This window comes from Erinaceus europaeus, chromosome 15 (assembly GCF_950295315.1).
Source record: "Erinaceus europaeus chromosome 15, mEriEur2.1, whole genome shotgun sequence".
In the NCBI taxonomy this organism is placed as follows: Eukaryota; Metazoa; Chordata; class Mammalia; order Eulipotyphla; family Erinaceidae; genus Erinaceus; species Erinaceus europaeus.
In genome coordinates this window covers 20,800,833-20,812,911 of record NC_080176.1, presented here as the reverse complement: position 1 = coordinate 20,812,911, position 12,079 = coordinate 20,800,833, and the positions used below count along the sequence as shown (strand labels likewise).

At 43.8% G+C, this 12,079-nt stretch overlaps 1 protein-coding gene across 3 annotated transcripts in view; it reads right to left on the bottom strand.

Annotated features, from left to right (window-relative positions):
* LOC103119735 (BTB/POZ domain-containing protein KCTD7) overlaps nt 1-12,079 on the bottom strand; it is an 89,759-nt gene that overhangs the window by 59,884 nt on the left and 17,796 nt on the right. The window lies entirely within an intron of this gene.

The following is a 12,079-nucleotide window of genomic DNA, read 5'->3' as shown; positions in this document are numbered from 1 at the left end:
GGCACCTGCTTCTCGCCCTGCAGGTGGAAGCGGGTGCTTGAACCCCGGTCCTTCAGCATGGTAATGTGTGTGCTCAGCCGGGTGCACCATGGTCCAGCCCCCGGAATACCGTCCTTACTAAGTGCTTCCTCTCATAATCATAATCACGTCACCTACCTGCTCCGTGACTGGTTTGATTTGCAGGTTTTTCCTAAGTGTGAAAGGGTAGAATACGCAACCCCACCCCAGATACGCCTGTTATGATTTTGTGCTGACTAGCTGAAAAAGCTGTAGACACAAGAGAAACTGAAACAAACTGGGAAGTGGCATTTATAGAGGAAATGTTTTGCAAGAGACCTTTCTCTCTCACTCTAGCAGAAGGGAAAAGTTTAATAACAGAATCCTACCTCCCGGAGAAGACAGCAGAGTAGATTTAAATTAATTGTTTACCATTATTTTCCTCATCATAATTGGTCTCCTCACTACACATACCTTTCTTTTTTGTCACTACCTAGAGATGCTATTTATGTTGGTATTTTTTTAAAAAAATATTTATTCCCATTTGTTGCCCTTGTTGTTTCACTGTTGTAGATATTATTGTTTCTGTTATTGATGTCTTCATTGTTGTCTATGACAGAGAGAAATGGAGAGAGGAGGGGAAGACAGAGAGGGGGAAAGAAAGACACTTGCAGACCTGCTTCACCGCTTGTGAAGCGACTCCCCTGCAGGTGGGGAGCCAGGGGTGGAACCGGGATTCTACACCGGTTTGTGCAACCTGTGCTTAACCCACTGCACTACCGCCCGACTCCCCAGTATTCTTTCTTTTTAATACTCTTTTAAAAAATGTTTTATTATCTTTATTTATTGGCTAGAGACAGCCAGCAGTTGAGAGGGGAGGGGAACATAGGCAGAGAGAGAGAGAGAGAGACACCTGCAGACCTGCCTCACCACTTATGAAGCTTCCTTCTTGCAGGTGGGGGCTGGGGAGGGGGGCTTGAATCCTGCTCCTTGTGCACTGGAGCATATGCACTCAGTCAAGTGCACCAGAACCCGGCCCTGTATTGATGTTTTAAGCCCGGGTATCTCCCATCTCTATATGAGGGATACCAGTTTATATCATTTATATTGTGTTAATACATCATTTTATGGGGTTCTTGTGCAAGAACTCGTAGGATGAGAGAGTAGATTACACTCACAAGCACCTTTGCTGAGTTTACTGTAGAGGAGAGGTGAAGGAAGCAATAGTAATAATAAAAATTACAGGAGAGCCAGTGAAATAACTCACTTGAGTGGCATGCTCCTTTGCCACGCACACCACCCAGGTTCATTCTCTCTGCTTCTCAGTCTGTGCCTAAAAATAAATAAGTAGCAGGAGGAGATGTGCAAGGACCCAGGCTCAAGCTTCCACTCTCCACCTGCAGCAGGGATGTCTCAAAAGCAGTGAAGCAGATCTGCAGATTTCTATCTTCTTCTTTCTCTTTCTCTCTCTCTGTCTCCCCCTCCTCTCTCAATTCTCTTTGTCCTATTGAATGTAAAGGAGAAAGACCAAAAAAAAAAAAAAAAGGCCATCAGAAGTGGTGGATTTACAGAAGAGATCCAAAAGGCTGAGAAACACATGAAAAAATGCTCCAAGTCTCTGAATGTCAGAGAAATACAAATCAAGACAACAATGAGATATCACTCCACTCCTGTGAGAATGTCATACATCAGAAAAGGTCACAGCAGCAAATGCTGGAGAGGGTGTGGGGTCAAAGGAATCCTCCTGCACTGCTGGTGGGAATGTCAATTGGCCCAACCTCTGTGGAGAACAGTCTGGAGAACTCTCAGAAGGCTAGAAATGGACCTACCCTATGACCCTGCAATTCCTGTCCTGGGGATATATCCTAAGGAACCCAACACATCCATCCAAAAAGATCTGTGTACACATATGTTCTTGGCAGCACAATTTGTAATAGCCAAAACCTGGAAGCAACCCAGGTGTCCAACAACAGATGAGTGGCTGAGCAAGTTGTGGTATATATACACAATGGAATACTACTCAGCTGTAAAAAATGGTGACTTCACCGTTTTCAGCCGATCTTGGATGGACCTTGAAAAAATCATGTTGAGTGAAATAAGTCAGAAACAGAAGGATGAATATGGGATGATCTCACTCTCAGCCCGAAGTTGAAAAACAAGATCAGAAAAGAAAACACAAGTACAACCTGAAATGGAATTGGCGTATTGCCCCCAAGTAAAAGACTCTGGGGTGGGTGGGTGGGGAGAATACAGGTCCATGAAGGATGATAAATGACCTAGTGGGGGTTGTATTGTTAAATGGGAAACTGAGGAATGTTATGCATGTACAAACTATTGTATTTACTGTTGAATGTAAAACATTAATTCCCCAATAAAGAAATAAATTGAAAAAAAAAAAGAAGTGGTGGATTTAAAGTGCCAGCACCAAGCCCCAGCTACCAGAGGCCAAAATAAAATAAGTATACTTTTTTAAAACTCACTATACTGCATGAAATTGTGGTCATAGTTATGAAGAAAAATCAAGCAGTGATGGCGATAGAAGTTTATTTATGATAGAGTAGGAGAGAGAGAACCAGAGCATCACAAAGTACTTCTGGAGTACTTCCGGAACCTCATGTTTGATAACACTGCTACACCCAAATCACAGAGGGTAGAAGTTGTGATTGTGACATAAAACTGGGAGCTAGGAGGATGGATCTGCAGAGGTTTGGGGTTAGCCAAAAAATGTGGATATAGGGAGTCGGGTGGTAGCGCAGCAGGTTAAGCGCACGTGGTTCGAAGTGCAAGGACCCTCGTAAGGATCCTGGTTCAAGCCCCCCGGCTCCCCACCTGCAGGGGAGTCGCTTCACAGGCGGTGAAGCAGGTCTGCAGGTGTCTCTCTTCCTCTCTGTCTCTCAATTTCTCTCTGTCTCTATCCAATGACAAATAAAAAAATGTGGATATAGGGGGTTGGACGGTAGTACAGCTGGTTAAGTGCACGTGGTACAAAATGCAAGGACCAGCATAAGAATCCGGTTTGAGCCCTCGGCTCCCCATCTACAGGGGAGTCGCTTCACAGGCAATGAAGCAGGTCTGCAGGTGTCTGTCTTTCTCTCTCCCTCTCTGTCTTCCCCTCCTCTCTCCATTTCTCTCTGTCCTATCCAATAACGAACAACATCAACAACAATAATAACCACAACAAGGCTACAACAACAAGGGCAACAAAAGGGGAAAAAAAAAAAAAAAGGCCTCCAGGAGCAGTGGATTCATGGTGCAGGCACTGAGCCCCAGCAAGAACCCTGGAGGCAAAAAGAAAAAAATGTGTATATAATTTTTTTCTCTTAAGATTTTATTTATTAATGAGAAAAATAGGAGGACAGAGAGAAAGAACTAGACCATTCTGATGCATGTGCTGCTGGAAATTGAACTTGGGAACTCATGCTTGGGAGCCCAATGCTTTATCCACTGTGTCACCTCCCGGACCATACAGGACATAAATTTTTGTGAAATCAAGCAGGCCGTGCAGGAGTTTGCTTTCCTCCTCCCAACTGTAGTCCTTCCTCCCACAGTAATAGGAGGATGGAAGATTAGAAGAGATCATTCACATAAGTAAAAATACTGAGTCAAAAAGGAAATGACTGCAAGTGGGCATTAAGAATCTTTTGGGGGAGTCGGGCGGTAGCGTAGCAGGTTAAGTGCATGTGGCGCAAAGCACAAGGACCGGCAGAAGGATCCTGGTTCGAGCCCCTGGCTCCCCACCTGCAGGGTGTTCACTTCACAGGCGGTGAAGCAGGTCTGCAGGTGTCTCTCTATCTCTCCCCCTCTGTCTTCCCCTCCTCTCTCCATTTCTCTCTGTCCTATCTAACCACGACATCAATAGCAACAGCAATAACTACAATAAACCAACAAAGGCAACAAAAAGGGAAAATAAATAAATATAAAAAGAATTTAAAGAAAAAGAATCTTTTGGGGATCAGGCTATGTCATACCTGGCCTAGCATACATGTTAAAATGTGCAAGGATGCGAGTCAGGCGGTAGTGCAGTGGGTTTAGCGCATGAGGCACAAAGTACAAAAACTGGTAACGATGGTGCAAGCACCGGTTCAAGCCCCCGGCTCCCCACCTGCAGGGGAGTCGCTTCACAAGTGTTGAAGCAGGTCTGCAAGTGTCTCTCTGTCTTTCTTTCTCTCTACCCCCTCCTCAGTTTCTCTGTCTTTATCCATTAACAAACAAACAAAAAAATGTGCAAGGACCCAAGTTTAATCCCTGGTCCCCACCTGTAGGGCAAAAGCTTTGGCTGCAGGTGTCTCTTTTTTCTCTACAGCTATCTCCTCCTTTTTGATTTCTCTCTGTCTCTATCCAATAAGTAAATATTAGAGACCCGCCCACCTAGCTGCAGCCCGTGAGAGACGAATGGATGGATGGGTGTACATGCGTGTGAAAGCCTTGGGAGTGACAGAAATGTTTTTAAATTGAACTGTAGTGATGACTAGACTGCTGCATTCACTGAAAACATCAAAATGTAAACACAGCAAATGTGGATTGTCTTTCATTTTTAATATTTTATTTACTTACTTGACAAAGACAGAAATCAAGAGGGAAGGGGGAGACAAAGAGGGAGAAAGAGACACCTGCAGCACTGCTTTGTCACTTGTGAACAGACCTTGCTCAAGGGGGCTTGAACCTGAGCCTTTCCATATCATATGTGCTCTACTGGGTATGCCACCACCTGCCCCCATGGGTTGTCTTTTTTCACCTTTATGGTAAGTATTCTTTGCATAAAAATTTAATTTTAGGGAGTTGGGCGGTAGCGCAGCGGGTTAAGCGCACGTGGCACGCACAAGGACCTGCAAGGATCCGGATTCGAGCTCCCGGCTCCCCACCTGCAGGGGAGTCGCTTCACAGACGGTGAAGCAGGTCTGCAGGTGTCTGTCTTTCTCTCCCCCTCTCTGTCTTCCCCTCCTCTCTCCATTTCTCTTTGTCCTATCTAACAATGATGACATCAATAACAACAACAATAAAAAGAAAAACAAGGGCAACAAAAGGGAAAATAAATAAGTAAAAAAAAAAAAAAAAAAGGAGCAGGGAGTCAGACGGTAGCGCAGTAAGTTAAACGCAGGTGGCGCAAAGCGCAAGGACTGGCGTAAGGATCCTGGTTCGAGCCCCGGTTCCTCACCTGCAGGGGACTCGCTTCACAAGCGGTGAAGCAGGTCTGCAGGTGTCTATCTTTCTCTCTCTCTCTCTCTCTCCATTTCTCTGTCCTGTCTAACAACGACGACATCAGTAACAACAGCAATAATAACTACAACAACAATAAAAAGACAAGGACAACAAAAGAGAAAATAAATAAAATTACAAAAAAATTTTTAAAAACCAAGAGCAGCAAAAAGGGAAAATAAATATTAAAGTTTTATTTATTAATAAATTAATAAATTTATTATTAATTAATAACAGCCAACACATGGCTGACCTAGGAAAGCACACACTTCGTCAAGCACAGGGTGTTGGGTTTGGGCCCAAAACCAGCACATGAAAGCATCTCCTACAATGGCGAAGCAGTGCTATATTGGCTTTCAGCCTCTATCTAAAGGGAAATAAAGGTGCTGGAAGTGGTGGGCTCATGGCAGGTGTAGAACTCCATCGATAAGCATAGTGGTAAAAAAATATAATTTGGGGCCGAGTGGTGGCACATCTGGTTAAGTGCACAGAATATCATGCACATGGACTGGAGTTCAAGCCCCCAAACCCCACCTGCAGGGGGAGAGTTTCACATGGTGAAGCATCAGTGCTGGAAGTGTCTGTCTCTTTCCCTCTCTATCTCTCCCTCTCTTTCAACTTCTATCAATTAACAAAAATGAAGTTAAAAAAATAAAATATATAATTTAATAAAGTTCAATTTAAATTTTATTTCACTTTGCCTGGTTTTTTTTTTTTTTTTTTGGTCCCATATTTAAGAAACAGTTGCCAAACCTACAAATACAAAGATTTACCTGTACTTTTCCCTAAAAGCTTTATGATTTTAGGTTTTACACTTGGGTATCTGACCTAGTTTTAAATAATTGTTTGCATATGGCATCAGGTAAACTTTGAACTTCATTCATTTGATATGGATGACCAGCACCATTTGTTATAGAGGAATTCTTTCCTGTTGAGTAAAATATTAATTACCATAGCCATTGGATTTTACTTCTGGACACACAATCTTAATACATTGGCCTATATGAACAGCCTTAAGCAATGCCATACTGTTTTGACAATAGTAGCTCAATAGTAAAGTTTGATATTATAAAACTGGAATTCTTGACCTTTTTTTCCACTTTTTTTCTATTCTCCTTTTCTATCTCCCCCGTCTTCTTTTCTCACCCCTACCTTCCCTCTCACATGACTTAACCACTCCAGGCCAGCTTTTTCATATAGGTAGACTGAGACAGAGAGGAGAAACACGGTAACAGCTTTTTCATATAGGTAGACTGACTCAGAGAGGAGAAACACTGTAACAGCTTTTTCCTATAGGTAGACTAAGACAGGAGAAACACTGTAACAGTGGAAGTTCACCTGGGGTTGTGGCAGTTCCGTGTTATGTGCCTTGTCTTGAGCGTGGGTTGCACACATCACAAAGCAGGTACCCCCACCTGGTAAGTTATTTCTGATAGTTGGTTTGTTGTTGTAATTTAAGATTTTTATTTTTAATGTATTATAGAGGAGAGAGGGTTTCCCTTGAAGCAGAGAAAAGAGAGGCCAGAGAACCACTCCAGAGCACTACTTATGGTAGTGCTGAGGATTAAACCTGGGACCTTAGAGCCTCATGCATGAAAGTCTTTTTGCATAACCATTGTGCTATCTCTCCAGCCCCCAAACAAAATATACTCCAGCATTTGTGCCAAGGATTAGCTAGGAACCTCGGGTGTGAAAACTGTTCTCCGTCACTTAAGCTATTTCCTAGCTACTTGGCCCCTGGTGGGGCTTTTTCTTTTATTGTACTTGATTACTTTTTTTTTTTTCACCAGAGCTATCACTGGGGCCACACATATGTGTGATATCATAACTCCTGACAGATTTTTGTTCTCTCATAAAGGCAGAGATGAAGAGAGAGAGGAGATATAGCACTGCCCCACCTCTAGTGAAACATGTCCTGTGCAGGTGTTCCCATTTGATGTGCAGGGGCTCGACCCTGGGTCTGCATGCATGGTGAGCTGTGTGCCCTGACCCTGGCAGTGGCACTACAGGGTAGAACACCTAATTAGCCTGCATGAGTTTCAAGTTTGATCTTCGGTGTTGCCTGTGTTAGAGTGATGCACTGTTCTCCCTCCCCTCCGTTAATAAATAAATGATGAAGTCATCTCCTTGGTCTCATCTGGGATGGATTTTTGAAGGAATCATGTTAAGGGAAATAAACCAAAGGGAGAAAGATGAATAACATGATCTTGCTTATCATTGGAACTTAAGAACCAAGGAAAGAAAGGGAAAACATAAGATGAAATGTAGTTGGGACATACTGTATTGCACTGAAGCAAAGAACTCTGAGGTTGGGGGAGGTAACTAAACAGGGTGGAGAAGGTGCTGGGGACCTGCTGCTTGATGGTGGAGAAGAGCTAGTTGGGGGTGGGGACTACGTGCAGACACCTGTCATTGGGAGATGAGAAATTTATTCATGTGTCAGCGGTTATACTGGAAACCATTATTCCTCCAATAAAATAAGTTGGAGGGGGAAGGGGGACTTGGGCTAACAACAACAATGATTATTTAACATTTTAATGAGAGAGAGAGAGAGAGATAGGAAGAAAAATACAGACACCAGAGCACTGCATAGCTCTGGCTTATGATGGTGTTGGGGATTCAACCTGAGACCTTAGAGCCTCAGGCATGAAAAATCTTTTTCCATAACCATTGTGCTATTTCCCCAGCCCAACAACAAAATATTTAAGTATGAATTCTATTGTCTAAGCTATCTCCCAGCCCCTATTTCCTCTCTCTCTTTCTCTCTCTCTCTCTTTCATAAGAGATAGGTAGATTGAAAGATATCAGAGTCGCACTGTGGCATACCCAATACTAGGGAATCAAATTCAAGACCTCATGCTTATGAGTCCAGAGCTGTACTGCTGTACCACCTACTGGGTGTGTCCCCTATTTTATTAAAAGCTTATAGTTGGGGAGTCGGGCTGTAGCACAGCGGGTTAAACGCAGGTGGCGCAAAGCACAAGGACCGGCATAAGGATCCCGGTTCGAACCCCGGCTCCCCACCTGCAGGGGAGTCACTTCACAGGCGGTGAAGCAGGTCTGCAGGTGTCTATCTTTCTCTCCACCTCTCTGTCTTCCCCTCCTCTCTCCATTTCTCTCTGTCCTATCCAACAACGACGACAACAACAATAATTACAACAATAAGACAACAAGGGCAACAAAAGGGAATAAATAAAATAAATATTTTTAAAAAAAGGTTATAGTTGAGCAAGAGGGCCAGCTCACTGGGTAGGAAGCATGCCTTGTCATGAGCTGGCCCAGGTTTGAGTCCCAGAACTACATGGGAGTACCACATGCTACTTACCCTTACGCACCCTACCCCCACCCCCGTCTCTAGCTGAATGAAAAAGGAGCCTTTCAGGGCTAGGCAATGGTACACCTGGTTAAGTACACACTACAGTACACAAGGATCTGATCCCCACCTGCAAGGAGAAAACTGCACGAGTGGTGACATAGAGCTACAGGTATATTTTGCCTCTTCTCTTTCCTTCTCTCTTTCCCCCCTCCCCTCTCAAGTCCACTCTGTCTCTATCCAATAATAAATTTAAGAGTTTTTATAAGGGTGGATGTTCGGCTTCACTGGGTTGGGGGGAGGAGGGGATGGGATACAGTCTTTTGGTGGTAGGAATGGTGTTTATGTATACTCCTATTAGCTTCTAGTCATATATAGCACTATTTAATTAATATGAGAGGGGAAAAATTGATTGAATGTCTCAAACTTTTTAATGCACCATAAGCTAAGTATTTGATATGTTGACTCTCTTAAAAACTTAGACCAGGGAGGACAGAAGCAACCGGTGGCACAACTATATACAAATAATGTCAAAGGACATAAATTATGGTGATGTTGTGTATGATACAGCAAATCCTAACAAAGGGATTTTTCAAAGTTAACCCAATTACCAAATAATGTGATTACAGCAATAACTATCTATTGCCTTCTTAAGCCCTAAAACAGCAGGAAACTCCTGCTTCCTCTATAGAGCCTATATTTCCCCAGTTCTGGAACCTCTAGAGTGGGGCTCACTTTCCTGCATGCTTCTCTCAATTCATACCAATAAGATAGACACCTTCAGACCTGCTTCAATGCTTGTGAAGAGATCCCCCCACTGCAGGTGGGGAGCCGGGGGCTCAAACTGGGATCCTTACGCTGGTCCTTGTGCTTCACACCATGTATGCTTAACTGGGTGTGCCATCTCCTGGCCCATGAAAAATACTGTTTTTAAAAAATATTTCTTTATTGGATAGTGACAGAGAGAAATTGAGAAGAGAGGGGGAAATAGAGAGGGAAAGAGACACGTGCAGCACTCCTTCACGGCCTGTGAAGCTTCCCTCCTGCAGATGGGGACCAGGGGCTTGAAGCCAGGTTCGAAAGCATTGTAACACATGCACTCAAACAGGTGTACCATTGCGCGGCCCCTCAAAAAAAACTGTTCTCTCCTTCCCAGGGGTAGAGAGGGCTATACTAGCTTGTCTGCACAGTGAGATAGGACCAGCATCTTCTGTTGCCACTGCGGAGGCAGATACAGACCTTAGAGAAGGGGGGATACCAGTGCTGCCCACATCCTAACAGCCCCAACGAGAAAAGTTGAGTCAGCTACCTGATGCCGTGGCTGGTGACCAGGTGTCAGAGGTGCTGCCAAAGTGGCCAGCCTGTTTTTAAAAGTTATATTTTATTTATTTTGGATAGAGACAGAGAGACATTGAGAGGGGAGGAAGAGACAGAAAGGGAGAGAGACACCTGCAGCCAGGCTGTAGGTGGGGACCAGGGATTTGAACCTGAGTCCTTGTGTACTGTAATATGTGCGCTCAGTTGAGTGTGCCACCACCCAGTCTCAATCAGTTGTAAAGTGGTGAAGACAAGGGGGGGAGGAAGAATAGCATAATGATTATGTAAGCAGACTCTCATGCCTGAGGCTCTGAGGTCCCAGGTTCAATCCCCTGCACCACAATAAGCCAGAACTGAGCAGTACTCTGGTAATAAACAAACAAACAAACAAAAAATTTAAATGATGAAGACAGGATACTTATAAGTGGGGTAGGGTAGCTGAAGATGACAGGCTAGGAACAGAGAAGTAGCCACACGTGTACAGAGATGGGAGCCTAGAGCACGGTCAGTAAAAGTACACTAGTGATCAAGATGTAATATCAAGAGACACAACTGGGGCTGGGCAGCAGTGCACCTGATTAAGCATACATGTTACAGTGCCAAAGGTCACAGGTTTAAGACCCCGGCTCCCACCTGTATAGGGGAAGCCTCACTTATGGTGAAGCAGGGCTGCAGGTGTCTCTCTTTCTCTCTCCCACTCTATCTCCCCCTTTCATGTCAGTTTTTTTCATGTCTTTATCCAATAAATAAATAAAGACCCTAAATAACTGAAGGTGTTTCCCAAAGTTGATATACATTCCAGGGACTGAAACATACGCAAGATACCATCTGACTCCCTATACAAGCAAACCAAAATCACACATACAACACACACTCTCTCTCTCTCTCGATTTCTCCAACTCCATTCTGAACCTTTCTCTTTCCTATCTTTTTTCCCCCTTATTTTGATAGGATAGAGATAAAGTGAGAGGGCAGAGGTAAAGAGACATTCTTGCAGCACTGCTATGTTATCTTGAAGATTCTCTTCTGCAAGAAGGGGACCAGGGACTTGAACCCAGATCTTTGTGCACAGTTACTGTTGTTTCTCTTAGTGGAGACCAACTTCCAAGGTTTGTGATTTTGGGGAGGGATATTTCTTTATTGAATAACAAGTATGGATACATCCAAATTAAGTATCTATTGGGGCCAGGCCATCTGCCAAGGTTGTTAAAGAAAAAAAAAAAATACAGAGTCTGTAATATATTAGGAGAATCCTCTAGAAGTCATCATTTGTTGAAAGATGAATCAGGATGTTACCAAGTTTACATAAGTGTGGAAAATGTGCATCACAACCAGACTGCAGACACTTTCCTGGAGCTTTTTCAATGGTTCAAGTAAAAGACTTCCCCACAGCTGTGTTAGACTGGGTTCCCCCCCCCCCCCCGCCCCAAGGTGCACAAAAGTACTATTTCCACTTGGTGTCTGGTGACTGGAGAAGGCAGAGTCTCAGAATCTCTAGGTCATGTGGTCTGACCTCAGGGAAAATAAGAGTATGAAAGAAGTCCTTAGTCCAGGAATGGAAGCAGACTTTTTAAATTATCATTTCTTTCTTTTTCTTTTTTCTTTTTTTTTTAATTTTTAAAAATTTATTTATTCCCTTTTGTTGTCCTTGTTGTTTATTGCTGTAGTTGTTATTGATGTCATTGTTGTTGGATAGGACAGAGAGAAATGGAGAGAGGAGGGAAAGACAGAGAGGGGGAGAGAAAGACAGACACCTGCAGACCTGCTTCACCGCCTGTGAAGTGACTCCCCTGCAGGTGGGGAGCCGGGGCTCGAACCCGGATCCTACGCTGGTCCTTGCTCTCTTTTTTCTTTTCTTTTTTTTAAAGATTTATTTCAATGGTGAGGGCCAGGGCCAGGGAGAGGGGGAGAGGAGAGAGCAAAGGGGAAGGGGAGGAAGAGAGGAAGAGACAGGCCAGAGCAGCACTCTGGAACATGTGGTACCAGGGATTGAATTCAGGACCTCATGCTTCCAAGTCCAGAATTCCTTGCACTTTGCACCATGTGTGCTTAACCTGCTGCACTACCACCTGGTACCTTTTTTTTTTTTTTTTTTTCCCAGAGCACTGCTCAGCTCTGGCATATGGTGCAGGAGATTGAACCTGGGACTTTAGAGCCTTAGGCTGAGAGTATCTTTGCATAACCTTTTTTTTTTTTTCTAAAAGGAAGTAAAGTTAGCTAAGAGGTCATCCTCAAAATGATGAAAGGCAGGGGAGA